Source organism: Lactuca serriola, chromosome 9, assembly GCF_051521515.1.
Source record: "Lactuca serriola cultivar US96UC23 chromosome 9, Lser_US96UC23_V15, whole genome shotgun sequence".
In the NCBI taxonomy this organism is placed as follows: domain Eukaryota; kingdom Viridiplantae; phylum Streptophyta; class Magnoliopsida; order Asterales; family Asteraceae; genus Lactuca; species Lactuca serriola.
Window position 1 is genome coordinate 137,269,615 of NC_136416.1, and position 24,612 is coordinate 137,294,226.

The window sequence follows — 24,612 nt, forward strand, 5'->3', positions numbered from 1 at the left end:
GGTGTGTGGCATGACTAGTGTTTAAGAAAAACATAAGTGTACATGCTTGGAGCATGGGACAACTATTGTTTTAAATTCAAGAATAAAGTTGATAGCTGAAACAGTATACAATGAATAATGTGTAATCATATGGTGATAAATAAAAGGTGTTTTATTTATGTTCAAAGAGTTGATACCATATTGGATTCAATTATTATTGTGTTTCACTTTGCATGTTTTGACTTCCCGAATAAACTAGGTTATTCTTCCGGAATGACTAAGTTATTCAAACCATCCACAGTCGGTCATATGTTGGAAGTAGATACGAATTAAGACTGTCATGGGTTGGCTTGTAGAGGTCTAAGGTGTTGGACAAGGCTACAACACTCATGAGTGCTCATAAGTTCTGAGTATTGGATTCAACCCGCGCTCATTGGAATCACTTCATGGATTTTATCACGAGTGATCATGAGACGATAATATCTTATATTCTTCAAACCTAGAGATATGAGTTGTTACTATGAGTTGATAGTACATTGATTGCACGAAACCGCATTTGGTAACTCGGTGCTATAAAACGTGCTTTTGTGTATGATTCAACAAGTAGTAGAACAAGCCATATGAGTCGAAGTTTATCCGTTCCTTTTACCTTCGGGATAAAAGTGATATCTGTGGGCCCCTCGATGATTTGATGATGACAAATGGAAGTGCTCGGCCGGGCCAGGACTGATTTGATTTGTTCAATTAGTCAGTCATCATAAATCGGAAATCGGGAAACAACAAATGGACAGAGAGAATGATTATAATCCATGTCTCAGTCCATATGATATCTAGAATGGAGGAATATATGATCCCTTATCTAATGGACAAGTCATTGACAAAGGTCAGAGTTCATCTACAAGGTCAGAGTTCGACAGAAGCTTTTGAGAGCTACGATTGCCAGTTGGTTCCTGAAGTCATACGCAATAATAGTTTTAGACTTATCCAAGTGGGAGACTGTTGGATTAATGTCTAAGTCCATAACTATATTTGGTAAGACTTGACCCGACCCGGCATGGTCCATTTGGGTTGCATACCATCATGCACTTGGATGAGAGAAATAAGACACTTATGGTTATTAATATATTATAAGTTCTAGTATATTAATAATAAGAATAATAAGATTATTTAATTAGTATTGATCAAGAATTAATCTAGGATTAATTAAGTGATCAAAAGAAGACTAATTAAATATATATGGGTTGATTGTGTAAATCATCCATACTTGTATAGTGGGCTAATGCTCCATGGATAATCAAGTTGGGCTAAAACCCATAGGATGGTTCATGGATGCTCCATGGTGTATTTGAACCCATGGATCCAAGGAAATGGAAAGTCATGACAATTAGGGTTTGCCCTAATTGTAACACTATATAAAGATATTATTCTTGGCAAAATTGGCAACTAGAATCACACTAGTGTGTGTGAAGAAAGGGCTAGCCGATTTTGATGAGTGTAGAATTCTCTCAAGTCATTCCAAGTGTTTTGATGATTGTGATTCCATTTGAGGTGTCACACTTGGGGCACTAGACACTCAAGCTTCATGAAGACTTTCTTCTCCAAAGAGGTATGTATTCTATCTTGCTATACTCATTGTGTTTGTATGCTAGATTAGGATAATACCTTGGATATTCTTATTTGCATGTATAATAGAGAAAACATAGATCCAAGGTATTTAGGGTTGCATGTACACTTAGGAGTGTTAGAATGCTCAAAACCCAACAGTGGTATCAGAGCCTAGGCTTGCTTTCTCTTATACTTGATGCAAATTGCTGAAAAATGCTGAAAAACTCGATTTTCTGGCTTTCTGGGCACTGTACTCGCCGAGTCCACTGATGAACTCGCCGAGTACATGAGTAAAATCATCCTACTCGCCGAGTAGGTTGATGCCACTCGCCGAGTAGGAGCCCCAGACAGCATATATTCGAGGTTTTTGGCTAGAAATGGACTAGGAACATTACCCTAAGTTGTTTTTGAACTTATAAACTTGTTTTTGGTGTGGTAATGTTCATGCTAATCCATTTTCAAAGATAATTGTCAATAGATTCATGTTTTGTATTAGTTTAAGGTTTAGACTAATTACATGAAAAAGTTTGATTTGATTATCTTGTTCTTATGAGTTGCTTAGGTTAATAGAAATGTTGAGTGAAATAGTTGTTTTCAATCCATTTTAATCTAAGAGTTGAGTATAAAATGTGTTTGCGTAACTTGTCCTCAAGTTACATGAAGAGTCACATTAAAGACTCATAAAAATTCATAAGAGTTGGCAATGGTTACAAAAAATGAAGAGTCTTGTGTCATTGAATAATTTTTTTGACTCCATAACTTGTCCTCAAGTTATGGAAGTTCAAGAGTCACTTCATTAAAAGAAAAATATGTAACCATAATTAAATCCATAAGTTATAAAATAAAGAAAAAGTTAGTTCTTTTATTAGTTTAAAGTCTTCCATAACTTGTCCTCAAGTTATGGAACTTGAAGAGTTTTTGGATTAAAACTACTTTAAACACATATGTTATGGAATTAATTAGTTTTGAATAGTTTCAAAACTTGCCCTCAAGTTTTGGAATTTAAAGTTTTCAAGTATGAATACTTTTAATTCCAAGTTAGCCCTTAGAATTTTAAAAGTTGAAATTCAACCCTTATACTTTATCATATTATAAGTTAATAATATATATATATATATATGTATAAGAGTAAAGTCAGTCTTACCGCTAGTACGCCTCATTCACGAAGCCGGTCTATAAGGTGGGTATAAGGTTGTTGCCTATAAAATGGCAACTTAATGGGTGTCCACTCTCACCCACCGCTTGCTTGACTGGTAGAGGGTCGTTAGCCGAACGGGTTTGACAAGACTAGAATTCTCCCTTCATTAAAAGTATTAATGAAAAATACTAAGTAACTAAACTCTTAATAATACCCAATCTTAGTTAGTTAGGAAAAATGTGAATAAGGTGCTAATCCATGAAATTACACTTTACACTTTGTCTAAGTCGTTAGTGGAGCGTGTGTGGTTAACCGGCACACTAACTTGGACTTAACATGGTAGGTAAAGGGTGACTTAATATTTATCATAGTATCGATGGAGCGTGTGTGGTTAACCGGCACATCGATTGAGGGGTAATTTATTAAGGGTACCAAGTGATTTGCATGGTTACTTCACACCTCGTTTTGTGATCCTCGGCATCCCAGTCACAAAACTTGGAGGGCACACTCGAGATTGAAACATGCCATTGAACAGTTCAATGAATCTCAAAGATCTAGGAGTTTCAAAACCAATTAAAACCTAATAATACATTTCGTTTATCTTGGTGGAAATTGGTGAATCGTCATTCACCTACCTTCAAATATTTTATAGCTTGGATTACGGCATACCTCTTCTAAGTTATAAAATAGTTTGTTGGGTCCTAGCCTTAATATTTCATATTGGGTGTCATATTAAGGACTTTAAATCAACTATCTTGAATATCTCCCAAAAGATGTCTGGTTTAGACACCTATGATCTTCCCGAATCTCTTGAAACAAGGTTTCCTAATGAAGATGATGTCCCTTGGATATCATACTTCTTTCTCCTCCTCCAATTATTCTCCCCAACCCACAAGTTCTTGAAAAGTTTAAGATCACTCAAGCCCTATTGGCAAGGCAAGGTCTAGGTGTGATCACATCTTGGAGATGTAGTCACATATTGACAAGCCGGGAGAGTTGGGTGTCAAAGTCTTGAGAAAGTTGGTGGTTCAATCACTTTCTAAGTCACATAGTGAGTTCCTTTGGGACACCTATGAAACAGACTATGACAAGACCCTTAATGATCTTATCTATTTGCTAAGATCAACTTCCTAAATCTTTATGGACATTGACATTAGTGACATAGGAAATCCCAGAAAGCATTCTCTTCCCAATGGAAAGGGATCGGCCATAGTCAACTCGGTTGACCAAATGGTAAAGAGAAAAGCTAAGTCTGTGATAGTCTCGTGTACCTTTATCAAACGGTCCATATGTTTATATTGCCAAAGGAAGGGGCATTGGTTGCGAAGCTGCCAAAATTTACCTAAGGATGTTAAAGTCAATAAGTTTGACTCTACTTCAGGTAAATTCCACTATCTAACTCTGTTAAGTTTCTATTCTGAGATTCTTGATACATGATGTGACTGGGTCACATGGTGATGTTTTAAGAATCAAAGAAAAGTGAAGAAACTTAAAGAAAGAATATGCTGAATCTGATCGCATAGATGGATTTCTATCGCATAGTTTGAAAAATCGGATTCTTAAGCTACTTCCTAGGAGTTATGATATATTGCTTAGGAATAGATAACAACAAGTTTTCATGTGCTTATGGATTGTAAGGATAAGTTCTTTCCGCAAAGTTTTAAAATAAAAGAAAATTTTTTTATTTTATTTATTTTAAAAATATCCTTACAATGGCATTTGAGGAAAAATTGTTGCTTATATAATTCCGTTAAGAGCAAGAGTGGAAATATGAAATTGATTCTTTCATTTGTGGTAATGTCTAAATTTACCAAATAAGGAAAGATTCTCATCACCCAAGTTTCAAGTGGACCGGAACTTGGAATCATGCAAGTTGTATAGCATGATGAATGAGAACTTTCAAGTTTTGGAAAAATTAAGACTAATTACTTGTTCACATGGATGTGTGAGTCAAGTAAAGGACTAAAGGATCGAGTACATAGTTTTGTGCACTGATTTAGTCCACCACAAAAGATTGGTAAGACTATTCGTCATAGTTTACTAAAGCTCAGTAAATATGATTATACTTACAAGCTTAAGTGTAACTCTGAGACATTGGAAAAAGGTTCCAATGTATGGCAGAGCGAATAAAGAAGAATCAATTTAGGCAGAAGGATAAAAGTTTCTCAAATCTGAAAAGATGGGAGAGTACTTTAGTATCCGTTTTGTGATCATCTTAATGATTAAGAAACCATAGCACAATTAGTTCTCTAAGGAAATCTTAGTGCATTCTTATGACTAAGAAGAGGGATCTTGAATTGTTGAAATGGTTAAATCAAGAAGATGAGTCATACTTCGTTCCAATACAAGTCTTAGAGTCATACTCCAAGATTGTAACTTGAGTGACATGTCTTAAAGAAGGTTTAAAACACTTGTCAAGTGTAAGAGTAAAAGTTTTCTACTCTTGTACATTTGAAATTGGTAAGTTGTGATGTTTTGGATAAAACAAAGACCAACTTTGGCCAATCGGGTAAAGTGTTTTTCTTGATTAGAATCCGCACTATCTCTTGGATATTTGACAAGGGAGTCTTATAGGTCAAGAGGACAGTGGGAGTCTTAAAGGTCTTGAAAGTCTCAAGAACTAATCAAGAATAAAACCTGAAGTTCTTCACTAGCACACGACTTGAGGTTTATAACCTATCGTGTTGACATATTCTGTGCCCATTCCAGTTAAAGTTGACTTTGCATATGAGTTCTTAGAGTTCTCAATGTGTTGCATAACAACTTGGAAGCAATGGCAGGCCCTTGAGCTGCCAAGTGGCAAGAAGTTAAGATTGAGTTCAATCCATATGGTTTTGGAGTTGTCATTATCTTTGTCTTATGATTATGGTTTTGACAAATTCATATGGGTAGGAACTCATACACCAGTAAATCTAAGTGTCATAAGGTTTCTCTCCGATTCATGAAAATGATGGTGAGGAAACACTTTCACTAAGTAGATTTTAGCTAGATAGCAATTGTGATATTTGCATTCTCAAAGTCGTTAGTGGAGCGCGTGTGGTTAACCGGCACACTAACATGAACTTGTGAGAAGTGGCAAAAAGGTCTAACCATTATGATTACGGCATACCTCTTCATAATTGTTTAGACTCACAAGTGTGCTATCTAAGGGAAGGTGTATGATTTTGATACAGCTTTATCAAAACAATCTCGCATCAGAAATCTGAACTTTGGTAAAAAAGTCAATGAAGTATTGATTTCTAGAAGTCCAGCTGATTTCTGAGTACATGTCACAGCTAGTAGGAGCATAAGTGATATGCTAATAATCATCATGTTAGTGGATATTGCAAGCTAGCAATGTTAATTATAGAAAACAAAAGTTTCAATTGGGAAAAAGTTGTTTTGCTATAATTAAGGGAGAGGAAATTATGCTTCATCTCAAATCTATAAGCTTAGATCGTGAGGTTTTAATCATTTAGTCAAGGAAATATATATGAATTTCATGTTGGAATGGCTCAACATAAGGAAATTCTGTATATGGGTCCATTATTTGCGTTCTAAAATTCGATTATGATTATGGCATCCCTTTTCATAATCTGAATTATGAGAACTTGGCAAATTGAAATGGACATATTATAGCAAAAGACTGGTTTAGTCTTTATGTAAGACATCATGAGTCGTGTCCCATATGCTTCGGATATAGGATCGATTACATGTGCTATAATCATCCGTTCTAAAATTTTCAAAATGCCTGGGGCATTAAGAAGGGAAAAGGTTTAGAACCGGATATGACTAAAAGGATTAAACAATTGTCGAGGACAATCTAAGGTTTACCAAAGATTGGTTGCTCAAGGACAGTTGGAAGTATAGTGATAATTCTGGAAGGACCATATTGACATATTCTGTAAGGAGGCAACTCTTGGTCAGAAGTGATAGTCAAAATGGAATCTGGAAATGTTTCAAAGTTAGAATTTTCAATCTGTGTAAGATTAAGGAAACTTAATGCAAGAAGGATATTTCCAAGGAGTTGATCTCCTTTGGAATACTCTGTAATGATTGTTGCCAAGTCTTTATGACTTTGTGCATAATCATTACGAGAGGATCAATGCATATAAGTTTAGAATCTGACAGATTTCAGTAAATGGCATGAATTTGGAATTCTTGCATTTGCAGTAAGGATTCGGGAGTGTGAAAAGAGAATCATTGAAGTAATGTTCAATTGATCTAGTTCACAAAGTAAAGATCATAGACAAACATAGTATGCATACTTGGTGTGTGGCATGACTAGTGTTTAAGAAAAACATAAGTGTACATGCTTGGAGCATGGGACAACTATTGTTTTAAATTCAAGAATAAAGTTGATAGCTGAAACAGTATACAATGAATAATGTGTAATCATATGGTGATAAATAAAAGGTGTTTTATTTATGTTCAAAGAGTTGATACCATATTGGATTCAATTATTATTGTGTTTCACTTTGCATGTTTTGACTTCCCGAATAAACTAGGTTATTCTTCCGGAATGACTAAGTTATTCAAACCATCCACAGTCGGTCATATGTTGGAAGTAGATACGAATTAAGACTGTCATGGGTTGGCTTGTAGAGGTCTAAGGTGTTGGACAAGGCTACAACACTCATGAGTGCTCATAAGTTCTGAGTATTGGATTCAACCCGCGCTCATTGGAATCACTTCATGGATTTTATCACGAGTGATCATGAGACGATAATATCTTATATTCTTCAAACCTAGAGATATGAGTTGTTACTATGAGTTGATAGTACATTGATTGCACGAAACCGCATTTGGTAACTCGGTGCTATAAAACGTGCTTTTGTGTATGATTCAACAAGTAGTAGAACAAGCCATATGAGTCGAAGTTTATCCGTTCCTTTTACCTTCGGGATAAAAGTGATATCTGTGGGCCCCTCGATGATTTGATGATGACAAATGGAAGTGCTCGGCCGGGCCAGGACTGATTTGATTTGTTCAATTAGTCAGTCATCATAAATCGGAAATCGGGAAACAACAAATGGACAGAGAGAATGATTATAATCCATGTCTCAGTCCATATGATATCTAGAATGGAGGAATATATGATCCCTTATCTAATGGACAAGTCATTGACAAAGGTCAGAGTTCATCTACAAGGTCAGAGTTCGACAGAAGCTTTTGAGAGCTACGATTGCCAGTTGGTTCCTGAAGTCATACGCAATAATAGTTTTAGACTTATCCAAGTGGGAGACTGTTGGATTAATGTCTAAGTCCATAACTATATTTGGTAAGACTTGACCCGACCCGGCATGGTCCATTTGGGTTGCATACCATCATGCACTTGGATGAGAGAAATAAGACACTTATGGTTATTAATATATTATAAGTTCTAGTATATTAATAATAAGAATAATAAGATTATTTAATTAGTATTGATCAAGAATTAATCTAGGATTAATTAAGTGATCAAAAGAAGACTAATTAAATATATATGGGTTGATTGTGTAAATCATCCATACTTGTATAGTGGGCTAATGCTCCATGGATAATCAAGTTGGGCTAAAACCCATAGGATGGTTCATGGATGCTCCATGGTGTATTTGAACCCATGGATCCAAGGAAATGGAAAGTCATGACAATTAGGGTTTGCCCTAATTGTAACACTATATAAAGATATTATTCTTGGCAAAATTGGCAACTAGAATCACACTAGTGTGTGTGAAGAAAGGGCTAGCCGATTTTGATGAGTGTAGAATTCTCTCAAGTCATTCCAAGTGTTTTGATGATTGTGATTCCATTTGAGGTGTCACACTTGGGGCACTAGACACTCAAGCTTCATGAAGACTTTCTTCTCCAAAGAGGTATGTATTCTATCTTGCTATACTCATTGTGTTTGTATGCTAGATTAGGATAATACCTTGGATATTCTTATTTGCATGTATAATAGAGAAAACATAGATCCAAGGTATTTAGGGTTGCATGTACACTTTGGAGTGTTAGAATGCTCAAAACCCAACAGTGGTATCAGAGCCTAGGCTTGCTTTCTCTTATACTTGATGCAAATTGCTGAAAAATGCTGAAAAACTCGATTTTCTGGCTTTCTGGGCACTGTACTCGCCGAGTCCACTGATGAACTCGCCGAGTACATGAGTAAAATCATCCTACTCGCCGAGTAGGTTGATGCCACTCGCCGAGTAGGAGCCCCAGACAGCATATATTCGAGGTTTTTGGCTAGAAATGGACTAGGAACATTACCCTAAGTTGTTTTTGAACTTATAAACTTGTTTTTGGTGTGGTAATGTTCATGCTAACCCATTTTCAAAGATAATTGTCAATAGATTCATGTTTTGTATTAGTTTAAGGTTTAGACTAATTACATGAAAAAGTTTGATTTGATTATCTTGTTCTTATGAGTTGCTTAGGTTAATAGAAATGTTGAGTGAAATAGTTGTTTTCAATCCATTTTAATCTAAGAGTTGAGTATAAAATGTGTTTGTGTAACTTGTCCTCAAGTTACATGAAGAGTCACATTAAAGACTCATAAAAATTCATAAGAGTTGGCAATGGTTACAAAAAATGAAGAGTCTTGTGTCATTGAATAATTTTTTTGACTCCATAACTTGTCCTCAAGTTATGGAAGTTCAAGAGTCACTTCATTAAAAGAAAAATATGTAACCATAATTAAATCCATAAGTTATAAAATAAAGAAAAAGTTAGTTCTTTTATTAGTTTAAAGTCTTCCATAACTTGTCCTCAAGTTATGGAACTTGAAGAGTTTTTGGATTAAAACTACTTTAAACACATATGTTATGGAATTAATTAGTTTTGAATAGTTTCAAAACTTGCCCTCAAGTTTTGGAATTTGAAAAGTTTTCAAGTATGAATACTTTTAATTCCAAGTTAGCCCTTAGAATTTTAAAAGTTGAAATTCAACCCTTATACTTTATCATATTATAAGTTAATAATATATATATGTATAAGAGTAAAGTCAGTCTTACCGCTAGTACGCCTCATTCACGAAGCCGGTCTATAAGGTGGGTATAAGGTTGTTGCCTATAAAATGGCAACTTAATGGGTGTCCACTCTCACCCACCGCTTGCTTGACTAGTAGAGGGTCGTTAGCCGAACGGGTTTGACAAGACTAGAATTCTCCCTTCATTAAAAGTATTAATGAAAAATACTAAGTAACTAAACTCTTAATAATACCCAATCTTAGTTAGTTAGGAAAAATGTGAATAAGGTGCTAATCCATGAAATTACAATTTACACTTTGTCTAAGTCGTTAGTGGAGCGTGTGTGGTTAACCGACACACTAACTTGGACTTAACATGGTAGGTAAAGGGTGACTTAATATTTATCATAGTATCGATGGAGCGTGTGTGGTTAACCGGCACATCGATTGAGGGGTAATTTATTAAGGGTACCAAGTGATTTGCATGGTTACTTCACACCTCGTTTTGTGATCCTCGGCATCCCAGTCACAAAACTTGGAGGGCACACTCGAGATTGAAACATGCCATTGAACAGTTCAATGAATCTCAAAGATCTAGGAGTTTCAAAACCAATTAAAACCTAATAATACATTTCGTTTATCTTGGTGGAAATTGGTGAATCGTCATTCACCTACCTTCAAATATTTTATAGCTTGGATTACGGCATACCTCTTCTAAGTTATAAAATAGTTTGTTGGGTCCTAGCCTTAATATTTCATATTGGGTGTCATATTAAGGACTTTAAATCAACTATCTTGAATATCTCCCAAAAGATGTCTGGTTTAGACACCTATGATCTTCCCGAATCTCTTGAAACAAGGTTTCCTAATGAAGATGATGTCCCTTGGATATCATACTTCTTTCTCCTCCTCCAATTATTCTCCCCAACCCACAAGTTCTTGAAAAGTTTAAGATCACTCAAGCCCTATTGGCAAGGCAAGGTCTAGGTGTGATCACATCTTGGAGATGTAGTCACATATTGACAAGCCGGGAGAGTTGGGTGTCAAAGTCTTGAGAAAGTTGGTGGTTCAATCACTTTCTAAGTCACATAGTGAGTTCCTTTGGGACACCTATGAAACAGACTATGACAAGACCCTTAATGATCTTATCTATTTGCTAAGATCAACTTCCTAAATCTTTATGGACATTGACATTAGTGACATAGGAAATCCCAGAAAGCATTCTCTTCCCAATGGAAAGGGATCGGCCATAGTCAACTCGGTTGACCAAATGGTAAAGAGAAAAGCTAAGTCTGTGATAGTCTCGTGTACCTTTATCAAACGGTCCATATGTTTATATTGCCAAAGGAAGGGGCATTGGTTGCGAAGCTGCCAAAATTTACCTAAGGATGTTAAAGTCAATAAGTTTGACTCTACTTCAGGTAAATTCCACTATCTAACTCTGTTAAGTTTCTATTCTGAGATTCTTGATACATGATGTGACTGGGTCACATGGTGATGTTTTAAGAATCAAAGAAAAGTGAAGAAACTTAAAGAAAGAATATGCTGAATCTGATCGCATAGATGGATTTCTATCGCATAGTTTGAAAAATCGGATTCTTAAGCTACTTCCTAGGAGTTATGATATATTGCTTAGGAATAGATAACAACAAGTTTTCATGTGCTTATGGATTGTAAGGATAAGTTCTTTCCGCAAAGTTTTAAAATAAAAGAAAATTTTTTTATTTTATTTATTTTAAAAATATCCTTACAATGGCATTTGAGGAAAAATTGTTGCTTATATAATTCCGTTAAGAGCAAGAGTGGAAATATGAAATTGATTCTTTCATTTGTGGTAATGTCTAAATTTACCAAATAAGGAAAGATTCTCATCACCCAAGTTTCAAGTGGACCGGAACTTGGAATCATGCAAGTTGTATAGCATGATGAATGAGAACTTTCAAGTTTTGGAAAAATTAAGACTAATTACTTGTTCACATGGATGTGTGAGTCAAGTAAAGGACTAAAGGATCGAGTACATAGTTTTGTGCACTGATTTAGTCCACCACAAAAGATTGGTAAGACTATTCGTCATAGTTTACTAAAGCTCAGTAAATATGATTATACTTACAAGCTTAAGTGTAACTCTGAGACATTGGAAAAAGGTTCCAATGTATGGCAGAGCGAATAAAGAAGAATCAATTTAGGCAGAAGGATAAAAGTTTCTCAAATCTGAAAAGATGGGAGAGTACTTTAGTATCCGTTTTGTGATCATCTTAATGATTAAGAAACCATAGCACAATTAGTTCTCTAAGGAAATCTTAGTGCATTCTTATGACTAAGAAGAGGGATCTTGAATTGTTGAAATGGTTAAATCAAGAAGATGAGTCATACTTCGTTCCAATACAAGTCTTAGAGTCATACTCCAAGATTGTAACTTGAGTGACATGTCTTAAAGAAGGTTTAAAACACTTGTCAAGTGTAAGAGTAAAAGTTTTCTACTCTTGTACATTTGAAATTGGTAAGTTGTGATGTTTTGGATAAAACAAAGACCAACTTTGGCCAATCGGGTAAAGTGTTTTTCTTGATTAGAATCCGCACTATCTCTTGGATATTTGACAAGGGAGTCTTATAGGTCAAGAGGACAGTGGGAGTCTTAAAGGTCTTGAAAGTCTCAAGAACTAATCAAGAATAAAACCTGAAGTTCTTCACTAGCACACGACTTGAGGTTTATAACCTATCGTGTTGACATATTCTGTGCCCATTCCAGTTAAAGTTGACTTTGCATATGAGTTCTTAGAGTTCTCAATGTGTTGCATAACAACTTGGAAGCAATGGCAGGCCCTTGAGCTGCCAAGTGGCAAGAAGTTAAGATTGAGTTCAATCCATATGGTTTTGGAGTTGTCATTATCTTTGTCTTATGATTATGGTTTTGACAAATTCATATGGGTAGGAACTCATACACCAGTAAATCTAAGTGTCATAAGGTTTCTCTCCGATTCATGAAAATGATGGTGAGGAAACACTTTCACTAAGTAGATTTTAGCTAGATAGCAATTGTGATATTTGCATTCTCAAAGTCGTTAGTGGAGCGCGTGTGGTTAACCGGCACACTAACATGAACTTGTGAGAAGTGGCAAAAAGGTCTAACCATTATGATTACGGCATACCTCTTCATAATTGTTTAGACTCACAAGTGTGCTATCTAAGGGAAGGTGTATGATTTTGATACAGCTTTATCAAAACAATCTCGCATCAGAAATCTGAACTTTGGTAAAAAAGTCAATGAAGTATTGATTTCTAGAAGTCCAGCTGATTTCTGAGTACATGTCACAGCTAGTAGGAGCATAAGTGATATGCTAATAATCATCATGTTAGTGGATATTGCAAGCTAGCAATGTTAATTATAGAAAACAAAAGTTTCAATTGGGAAAAAGTTGTTTTGCTATAATTAAGGGAGAGGAAATTATGCTTCATCTCAAATCTATAAGCTTAGATCGTGAGGTTTTAATCATTTAGTCAAGGAAATATATATGAATTTCATGTTGGAATGGCTCAACATAAGGAAATTCTGTATATGGGTCCATTATTTGCGTTCTAAAATTCGATTATGATTATGGCATCCCTTTTCATAATCTGAATTATGAGAACTTGGCAAATTGAAATGGACATATTATAGCAAAAGACTGGTTTAGTCTTTATGTAAGACATCATGAGTCGTGTCCCATATGCTTCGGATATAGGATCGATTACATGTGCTATAATCATCCGTTCTAAAATTTTCAAAATGCCTGGGGCATTAAGAAGGGAAAAGGTTTAGAACCGGATATGACTAAAAGGATTAAACAATTGTCGAGGACAATCTAAGGTTTACCAAAGATTGGTTGCTCAAGGACAGTTGGAAGTATAGTGATAATTCTGGAAGGACCATATTGACATATTCTGTAAGGAGGCAACTCTTGGTCAGAAGTGATAGTCAAAATGGAATCTGGAAATGTTTCAAAGTTAGAATTTTCAATCTGTGTAAGATTAAGGAAACTTAATGCAAGAAGGATATTTCCAAGGAGTTGATCTCCTTTGGAATACTCTGTAATGATTGTTGCCAAGTCTTTATGACTTTGTGCATAATCATTACGAGAGGATCAATGCATATAAGTTTAGAATCTGACAGATTTCAGTAAATGGCATGAATTTGGAATTCTTGCATTTGCAGTAAGGATTCGGGAGTGTGAAAAGAGAATCATTGAAGTAATGTTCAATTGATCTAGTTCACAAAGTAAAGATCATAGACAAACATAGTATGCATACTTGGTGTGTGGCATGACTAGTGTTTAAGAAAAACATAAGTGTACATGCTTGGAGCATGGGACAACTATTGTTTTAAATTCAAGAATAAAGTTGATAGCTGAAACAGTATACAATGAATAATGTGTAATCATATGGTGATAAATAAAAGGTGTTTTATTTATGTTCAAAGAGTTGATACCATATTGGATTCAATTATTATTGTGTTTCACTTTGCATGTTTTGACTTCCCGAATAAACTAGGTTATTCTTCCGGAATGACTAAGTTATTCAAACCATCCACAGTCGGTCATATGTTGGAAGTAGATACGAATTAAGACTGTCATGGGTTGGCTTGTAGAGGTCTAAGGTGTTGGACAAGGCTACAACACTCATGAGTGCTCATAAGTTCTGAGTATTGGATTCAACCCGCGCTCATTGGAATCACTTCATGGATTTTATCACGAGTGATCATGAGACGATAATATCTTATATTCTTCAAACCTAGAGATATGAGTTGTTACTATGAGTTGATAGTACATTGATTGCACGAAACCGCATTTGGTAACTCGGTGCTATAAAACGTGCTTTTGTGTATGATTCAACAAGTAGTAGAACAAGCCATATGAGTCGAAGTTTATCCGTTCCTTTTACCTTCGGGATAAAAGTGATATCTGTGGGCCCCTCGATGATTTGATGATGACAAATGGAAGTGCTCGGCCGGGCCAGGACTGATTTGATTTGTTCAATTAGTCAGTCATCATAAATCGGAAATCGGGAAACAACAAATGGACAGAGAGAATGATTATAATCCATGTCTCAGTCCATATGATATCTAGAATGGAGGAATATATGATCCCTTATCTAATGGACAAGTCATTGACAAAGGTCAGAGTTCATCTACAAGGTCAGAGTTCGACAGAAGCTTTTGAGAGCTACGATTGCCAGTTGGTTCCTGAAGTCATACGCAATAATAGTTTTAGACTTATCCAAGTGGGAGACTGTTGGATTAATGTCTAAGTCCATAACTATATTTGGTAAGACTTGACCCGACCCGGCATGGTCCATTTGGGTTGCATACCATCATGCACTTGGATGAGAGAAATAAGACACTTATGGTTATTAATATATTATAAGTTCTAGTATATTAATAATAAGAATAATAAGATTATTTAATTAGTATTGATCAAGAATTAATCTAGGATTAATTAAGTGATCAAAAGAAGACTAATTAAATATATATGGGTTGATTGTGTAAATCATCCATACTTGTATAGTGGGCTAATGCTCCATGGATAATCAAGTTGGGCTAAAACCCATAGGATGGTTCATGGATGCTCCATGGTGTATTTGAACCCATGGATCCAAGGAAATGGAAAGTCATGACAATTAGGGTTTGCCCTAATTGTAACACTATATAAAGATATTATTCTTGGCAAAATTGGCAACTAGAATCACACTAGTGTGTGTGAAGAAAGGGCTAGCCGATTTTGATGAGTGTAGAATTCTCTCAAGTCATTCCAAGTGTTTTGATGATTGTGATTCCATTTGAGGTGTCACACTTGGGGCACTAGACACTCAAGCTTCATGAAGACTTTCTTCTCCAAAGAGGTATGTATTCTATCTTGCTATACTCATTGTGTTTGTATGCTAGATTAGGATAATACCTTGGATATTCTTATTTGCATGTATAATAGAGAAAACATAGATCCAAGGTATTTAGGGTTGCATGTACACTTAGGAGTGTTAGAATGCTCAAAACCCAACAAGAACACCAAAGTACTCATGCATGGAGTACCTCATAGTTCTTTTCTTTCCGAATAAATCCCCGAAGTACCACTCGTGCAGTACGTCAAGTTCAATCCAAGGTTCTACAGGTTTAGAATTGATGATTCCACTTTAACTTCTTTTTCATCGAAGGGATGTGAGCTTAAAGAAGAATCAGTTATTCAACTACCTTTTCAATCTTTATTATATACGACTCGTATACACGAGGTTGTGATTGTGAAACCAGGTATGAGTTCTAATATGAACTTCATGACGGAGAACTGCCGAAGACTACGAGTAATCGCATCGTCATGCGAACAAACTTACAATCCAGTAAGACCCCTGTAAACAGATTTCCCTACAGCCTAAACACCTACGGAGACACAAGAACAGTGCAGACAACATAGCAAACCACACAGTGATAGAATAAGAAGACTAGGCTTCTCACCCTAGAGAACCCCGGTCATATTCTTCCAGATATCGACGAATTGCATTGTATGTACGTCGGCTATCGCGGACTCCATCAAGATTTGCCAGTAGAAATCGTTATCCCTGCCTCGCATAAATGATTTGGTTGAGCAAACACAAGGAAAGAATGACTTTCAGAAATGGATATGAGATCCGAATATCACCAGTTCGAGTGTTAGGGAAGGATGTCCGGAAGACTACCTTCCGAACTCGATGCGGACACTTCGAGTCCGTAGTGATACCCCTCGGGTAGGAACAATACGCCCATAGTATTCATGAGCTAAATGAGTAGGGTACGTCTTTCTTACTTGGATCAGTTCGCCATTTCTCCATGTAATGAATTACTTATCTACCCTCGTAGTAAGAAGGATCCCATGGAAACATTACCTTCAGAGGAACTTTCGCGAGGTTCTCTAAGCACAAGTTTTGAAATTGAAGAGTCAGGTTCCTATGACACACTGTAAGTGATGTGGGAAATTTTGATTACTGTTTCAATTTGTCAAAACCGCTGAGAAATTGTCGACACCAGAGACGCCAACAGACATTCGCCAAATTCTAGGTCTTGCAGACCTACTGTCTTAACTCATCCAGAACCCCTCGCAAATCACAGAAAACCATACGACCTTCACCCAGCAAGGAGTGGCCCTTGACTGGGAAGTTAAACAAGAAAAGGAAACCTTGGAGATTCCAAGTGAGAGACCATGTTCTTTAGGATGTCTCACTCTGGAAATGGCTTAATACGCTTTGTAAAACGTGGAAAGCTAAATCCAAGATAGATAGGACCTCCGAGATTCTTACCAGAATCGGTCCTGTTTCTCGCAGACTAGATCTACTTCGCGAACTCAGTAACGTACATTCTACTCTTCACATCTCGATCGTGAAACCATACCTTTCCGTTAGGACTCTTGTAAGTCCACTCGTCGAGATCCTCGCCTTCGTATTAGAACCGCAGTGACCCTCGGCCGAGAGGTCAAGCGGACGAAGCAATGCCGTCGCCCATTAGTGAAGGTTTGTTGGAATACCAACCGAGAACCCGACTTCACTTAGGAGCGCTAGAACCAATCGATTAGGGAGTTTCCTCCTCATGACTCGATCATTCGTACCTACTTCCTTGCCTAAATTCTAATTTCGGGGCGAAATTCCCTTCAACATGGGGATGATGTGACAACCTGAAATTTCCATTCTGAACAAACCATATCAAGCCAATAGAAGTTAGAACAGTTACAGTGAAATTCCAGACTTTGGGTATAAGTTTGAGTATTTCAGGATTAGCACTTAAGGAGATATCAGGAGAGTGGATGCACTAGGGTTTTGTGCAACACTGTTATTCCAATACTCTAGTATATTAGAGTTCATTCTGGGAATAAAATATTTTTCTGCCAAAAAAATCTCAGGACTATATATAGAAATCTGGACCATATTTATTCATTAGTTACATTTCCAACTAGAGAAAAGTCAAATTCTCTCACACGGATCTTCGGGTTTTTATCCCAAATCGTGAGTACTTCTATCTAGTTGTTTTATATAGCTTATATTATGTTTTATAACATCAAAATCATGTCAAAACACTAAGATCCGTGAGTTTATCGCCCAAGAACACCTTGGGGAGTATACTCCTTTTTAAGGGCCAAAAGAGTGCCCAATGTCCCTCAAAGCCTTGAAACTCAAAGTAGAATCCTCCATTACATGTTTTAGACCACAAAACAATTAAGAATCAAGGCTAGAATTGAGTTCACGGCCAAGGAAGTTCTTGGGTCGTGAACTCCATTTTTAAGTGTCAAAATGCCTTAAAAACCTTCCTTAAGCCAAGAGACTAATTTAGACATGTACCTAAATGAGTTTAGGACTAGCAAACACTCTTAGAACACCAAGAGTAAGGTGTTCACGGCCCAAGAAGTTCTAGGGCCGTGTACTCCATAAAAATAGTGCCAAATGGTGCTATAAACTCTCCTAAAGCCTTAGACAATTTCCTTGATTCATTCTTGGATAAATTAGGGGCTTGAAAACACCCCACACCCCCTCCCAAGGGAGATTATGGTCGTAATCTCCATGGGATATGGTCCATGGGCCGTGAAGTCCTCAAAGGAGTTAAAAAGAAGTCCAAACACTTGTTTAAGCCTAGAAGCACTTCACCACTTGAGTTGTATTAACCTTAAGCTTCATTTAGTGACCCTATAGAGAGTTTACGGCTAGGAGTTTACTCCCCTGGGCCATAAACTCCAACACATATGGTCTTTTGACCATAAACTCCCATAAGAGGTCTTGTACTCCTTTGTTGCAACCCATTAGCCTCCTAGCACTTGACCCAAAGTGTTTTCCTCACATTAGGATGTTTTTACATGTTTAATTAGTGTTATAATCAATAATTGTTATATACATATGTCTTCATATGTAATTAGGACCATTGCGTGTGTCTAAAGTCTTCACTTGACACCTAGCAGTCCTACCTCATCAGTTCCTCCGAATCACCCACAACAGGTGAGTTCATACCCCTTAATCAATGTTTTAACTGTTTTTAAATGTTTTAGGGGGGATACAAGTAGAAATATGCTAATTATTATATCAATCGCATGTGATTAATAAGCAGCATTCAAATGATTGGCTACTCATTAGCCGTTTTACCAAACAGTTTCCTCCAAATGTTTTTCATAAACACTTTATGTGTTTAAAATTCCTTATTACACTGTACCTTTTATTCTGTATGTTTCAATTCAAACTTATTTACAATTGTGTTTCAAACAAATGTTTCTTTACACTAAACTATTTTATCAAACCCATGTCTTCAAACCATTTTATAGATTGACATCAAGTCGATCTTTTCTTAGATGATAATTATGTTCAAAGGTTTTACAAAACTTATTTTATTGCTTTTTATATTATAAATTGCATGCCTCTATATGTATAGTTATATAAGAAATGTTTAAAAGACTTAGGAAAGCTATCCACCCTGTTTCCTTTTCCTCGATTTTGATGTGGTCTGGTGGGATATCGGGTACCCGTTCGAAGGTCGTTTAAATATTAGTTATATATCATGTGTACATATATAGTCATAAAGGTCCTCCCAGTTCATCCAATGCCCTTGGGTAGCAAGGGTATACATCCATGTCCACACGTACCAGTTAGATTACTAGTAAACTACCATATGGGTAGTTTAGGAAGATACTAGAACTATTACTAGAATGCAATATCATACAATGAGTTAGTTCATTCATGAGTCAATACTTTCTAAAACATTACAGTACATTACTATACTTGCTAGATACAGAGAGAACACACATTACAGCTAGCACACGTAGAACATTACAGTACATTACTATACTTGCTAGATAGAGAGAGAACACACATTACAACTAGCACACGTAGAACATTTCAGTACATCACATATACATAAATACGTTGACATAATTATGATCCACAATATCGGAGCATGCCTTCAATGTCATGGCCTTAGTTGTAACCAGAGTCTCTTGGAGGGGGAGCGTGAGTTTGCGTATAGATCTATACTGGATTGACTATCCTACGCCTTTCTGCTAGCTACAGCCGGACCTGCAGGTCTGTGGGTGCCAAACATCATTTCTTTTTACAACCACACTTTTGTCGTTGTTACCAGTCGATAGTATGGTATACTTAATCACATGATGCCTTAATATAAATCCGGTTTAAGGTAGTTAGTACATCAGTAGTTCTTGTAGCACTACACTATAGTACTACATTAATTTTCCCTTTTCATATATTTAGTGATCTTTTCACTTAAACATTAAATGTAAAAACTATATTTTGTTAATGATAGTTACACTTGGAAAATTACACACTTTTACAAGAAACGAACATTCAGAGCAGTTAGGTCTTGGTAGAAGACTACATTCAGAGCAGTTAGGTCTTGGTATAAGACACCCTTATATAATAGTAGGAATCATAGGGATTCCTAGGGTTTTTCAAACATTTACAGTTGATTTACAAAACATTGTTATACTTACAGTTCATATACATTCTCAATACTTACAGTTCATATACATACAAATTCTTACATACAAATTAAGACACCAAACTACTTATGATCTAACCAGCTTTAAAGCTGATACTCTCTTTCAAAATAACTTGTATCCTAAGGTCAAACATAGACAGGTATTGATGCAAGGTTTAGAGAAGATGGAGCTCGTTCAAGACTCATCTTTCATTTTCATTTATGCTTTAGTGTTTATCAAAATTTGACAGAACACACTTGTATAATAATTATATTATTAATGCAATGGATGATGTTGTTGCTTGTTTACTACTTTTCATTATTATGATACTGTACATGACATCCTCCGCTGCTGAACATTTCCGCCGTTCTTGGTTTTGGGGTGTGACAGATTGGTATCAGAGCACTGTTTATAGTGAATTAAGTATATCAACCCATAAAAGATATACTAACTATCAATACATAAGGGATTAAAATACTCTGACCAAGATTTTATACTTTAAATAATAAAATATTTAATAAAGTATACGTGCCTGCATTCATACTAAAATCAGTGTCACTAGGACAGTACAAAAGAATTACGATTGTTGGGCAACACAGGTGGACTTAGAGACATATGGTCAAAACTGGGAAGATATAGCCTGATCACCTATAGTATCTGAGGGTTGACTAGCATGTGCCTAAGAGTAGTTGTGGGGTTGCAACAAATCTGAAATCTTACCAACCCTACCACAATGAGAACAGTAGAACATAACATTAAACTTAAAATACTATAGGGGTATTTGGTGTTAGTATAAGTACGTTATACTTGAGAACTAAAATAGTATCTTCATTACCAAGTTGATAGTTGCTAAGTGGATACACTAAGGCTATATGTAATTAGGATGTTATAGACTTAGAATGTGTGGAAATTTTACTTTACCCCTATTCTGTGTGAATTTGGAGTTAAGGTCACTTATTCGAAGGCCTATCCTGTTTAGATTACATATAACTGGTATGCACTTCACAAATAGCGAAGTAAATAATGAAGATTTTCTAAATAATTATCTAGATAGTTCGTCTAATAATTATTTTCTTACCCCAATTCTCGCGTAGATAACATGGCTGGACTCCATCCCCACGGCAACTAGTACCTTCCGAATGAGGTCATTGCTGGATGGTTGGAAGAAGAACCAAAGAATGATCATCATATCCCTTTGAATGATCACCATGATGAAGACCTTTCGGACGATGCTAACTCTGAACCCGAGGTTGAGAACCTACCACAGGCAGCTCTCGTTCCAATTCCTAACCCTCGTCCGACTTTTCATGGCCCGACGCCTGAGTGGGTAGAATGCTTGGAAACATGGAGCCAAGGACAAGATCAGCCCATGCCATTTAATGGTGACCGAAGCTTCTACGACTTGAGCAATGGGGGCTCAACAGACAGAATCTTGCCAATCTTGGTCCACAGAGTGGCCCGAAATGAGATTCAAGGCAGGACAACCCTACATCAGATTACTGAAGTTGTCGCCGATGCGATAATGCATACTCTCTGCACCATTCGTCTAGAGGATTCAGTATGATTCCGAGATTATCATACGACTCGATTTAATTTGATCCTCACAAAAACATCTTCATACATACGTCTCCTTATCAGTAAACGTCTTTTTAGCGAAATCGTCATATCAGAACACCGAAGCACTCATCCATGGAGTACCTCATAGTTCTTTTCTTTACGAAGAAATCCCCGAAGTACCACTCGTGCAGTACATCAAGTTCAATCCAAGGATTCATACGGTTGATCTATCACTGAGGAATGTATACATAAGAGTGATATATAATCAAGGTTCTACAGGTTTAGAATTGATGATTCCACTTTAACTTCTTTTTCATCGAAAGGATGTGAGCTTAAAGAAGAATCAGTTATTCGACTACCTTTTCAATCTTAATTATATACGACTCGTATACACAAGGTTGTGATTGTGAAACCAGGTATGAATTCTAATATGAACTTCAGGACGGAGAACTGCCCAAGAGTACGAGTAATCACATCGTCATGCAAACAAACTTACAATCCAGTAAGACCCCTGTAAACAGTTTTCCCTACAGCCTAAACACCTACGGAGATACAAGAATAGTGCAGACAACTTAGCAAACCACACAATGATAGAATAAGAAGACTAGGATTCTCACCCTGGAGAACCCCGGTCATATTCTTCCAGAGATCGACGGATTGAATTGTATTTACCTCGCATAAATGATTTGGTTGAGCAAACGCAAGGAAAGAATTACTTTCAGAAATGGATCTGAGATCCTAATATCACCAGTTCGAGTGTTAGGGAAGGATGTCCGGAAGACTACCTTCCGAACTCGATGCGGACACTTCGAGTTCGTAGTGTACCCCTCGGATAGGACCAATACGACCATAGTATTCATGAGCTAAATGAGTAGGGTACGTCTTTCTTACTTGGACCAGTTCGTTATTTCTCCATGTAATGACTTACTTATCTACCCTCGTAGTAAGAAGGAACCCATGGAAACATTACCTTCAGAGGAAGTTTCGCGAAGTTCTCTAAACACAAGTTTTGAAATTGAAGAGTTAGGTTCCTATGACACACTGTAAGTGATGTGGGAAAATTTGAGTACTCTTTCAATTTGTCAAAATCATTGAGAATTTGTCGACACCAGAGACGCCGACAGACATTCGCCAAATTCTAGGTCTTACACACCTACTGTCTTAATACATCCAGAACCCCTCGCAAATAATAGAACACCGTACGACCTTCACCCAGCAAGGAGTGGCCCTTGACTGGGAAGTTAAACAAGACAAGGAAACCTTGGAGATTCCAAGTGAGAGACCAAGTTCTTTAGGAAGTCTCACTCTGAAAATGGCTTAATACGCTTCGTAAAACATGGAAAGCTAAATCCAAGATAGATAGGACCTCCGAGATTCTTACCAGAATCGGTCCTGTATCTCGCAGACTAGATCTACTCCGCAAACTCAGTAACGTACATTCTACTCTTCACTTCTCGATCGTGAAACCATACCTTTGCGTTAGGACTCTTTTAAGTCCACTCGTCGAGATCCTCGCCTTCGTATTAGAACCGCAGTGACCCTCGACCGAGAGGTCAAGTGGACGAAGCAACGCCGTCGCCCATTAGTGAAGGTTCGTTGGAATACCAACCGAGAACCCGACTTCACTTAGGAGCACTAGAACAAATCGATTAGGGAGTTTCCTCCTCATGACTCGATCATTCGTACCTCCTTCCTTGCCTAAATTATAATTTCGGGGTGAAATTCCCTTCAACAGGGGGATGATGTGAAAACCCGAAATTTCCATTCTAAACAAACCATATCAAGCCAATAGAAGTTAGAACAGTTACATTGAAATTCCAGACTTTGGGTATAAGTTTGAGTATTTCAGGATTAGCACTTAAGGAGATATCAGGAGAGTGGATGCACTAGGGTTTTGTGCAACACTATTATTCCAACACTCTAGGATATTAGAGTTCATTCCGGGAATAAAATATTTTTCTGCCAAAAAAATCTCAGGACTATATATAAAAATCTAGACCATATTTATTCATTAGTCATTTCCAACTAGAGAAAAGTCAAATTCTCTCTCACGGATCTTCGGGTTTTTATCCCAAATCATGAGTACTTCTATCTAGTTGTTTTATATAGCTTAGATTATGTTTTATAACATCAAAATCATGTCAAAACACTAAGATCCGTGAGTTTACTGCCCAAGAACACCTTGGGGAGTAAACTCCTTTTTAAGGGCCAAAAGAGAGCCCAATGTCCCTCAAAGCCTTGGAACTCAAACTAGAAGCCTCCATTACATGTTTTAGACCACAAAACAATGAAGAATCAAGTCTAGAAGTGAGTTCACGGCCAAGGAAGTTCTTGGGCCGTGAACTCCATTTTTAAGTGTCAAAATGCCTTAAAAACCTTCCTTAAGCCAAGAGACTAATTTAGACATGTACCTAAATGAGTTTAGGACTAGCAAACACCCTTAGAACACCAAGAGTAAGGTGTTTATGGCCCAAGAAGTTCTAGGGCCGTGAACTCCATAAAAATAGTGCCAAATGGTGCTATAAACTCTCCTAAAGCCTTAGACAATTTCCTTGATTCATTCTTGGATAAATTAGGGACTTGAAAACACCACAAACCCCCTCCTAAGGGAGATTACGGCCGTAATCTCCGTGGGATATGGTCCATGGGCCGTGAACTCCTCAATGGAGTTAAAAAGAAGCCCAAGCACTTGTTTAAGCCTAGAAGCACTTCACCGCTTGAGTTGTAATAACTTTTGTTGGATAAGGTGTCTAAGTCCATAACTATTTCTGGTAAATACTTGACCCGACCCGGCATGGTCCATTTGGGTTGCATGGGACCATGCAATTGGATAAACTAAATGAGAGAAATAACACATATGGTTTATTAATATCTTATAAGTTCTAATATATTAATAATATTATTTAATTAGTTTTGATCAAGAATTAATTTAGAATTAATTAAGT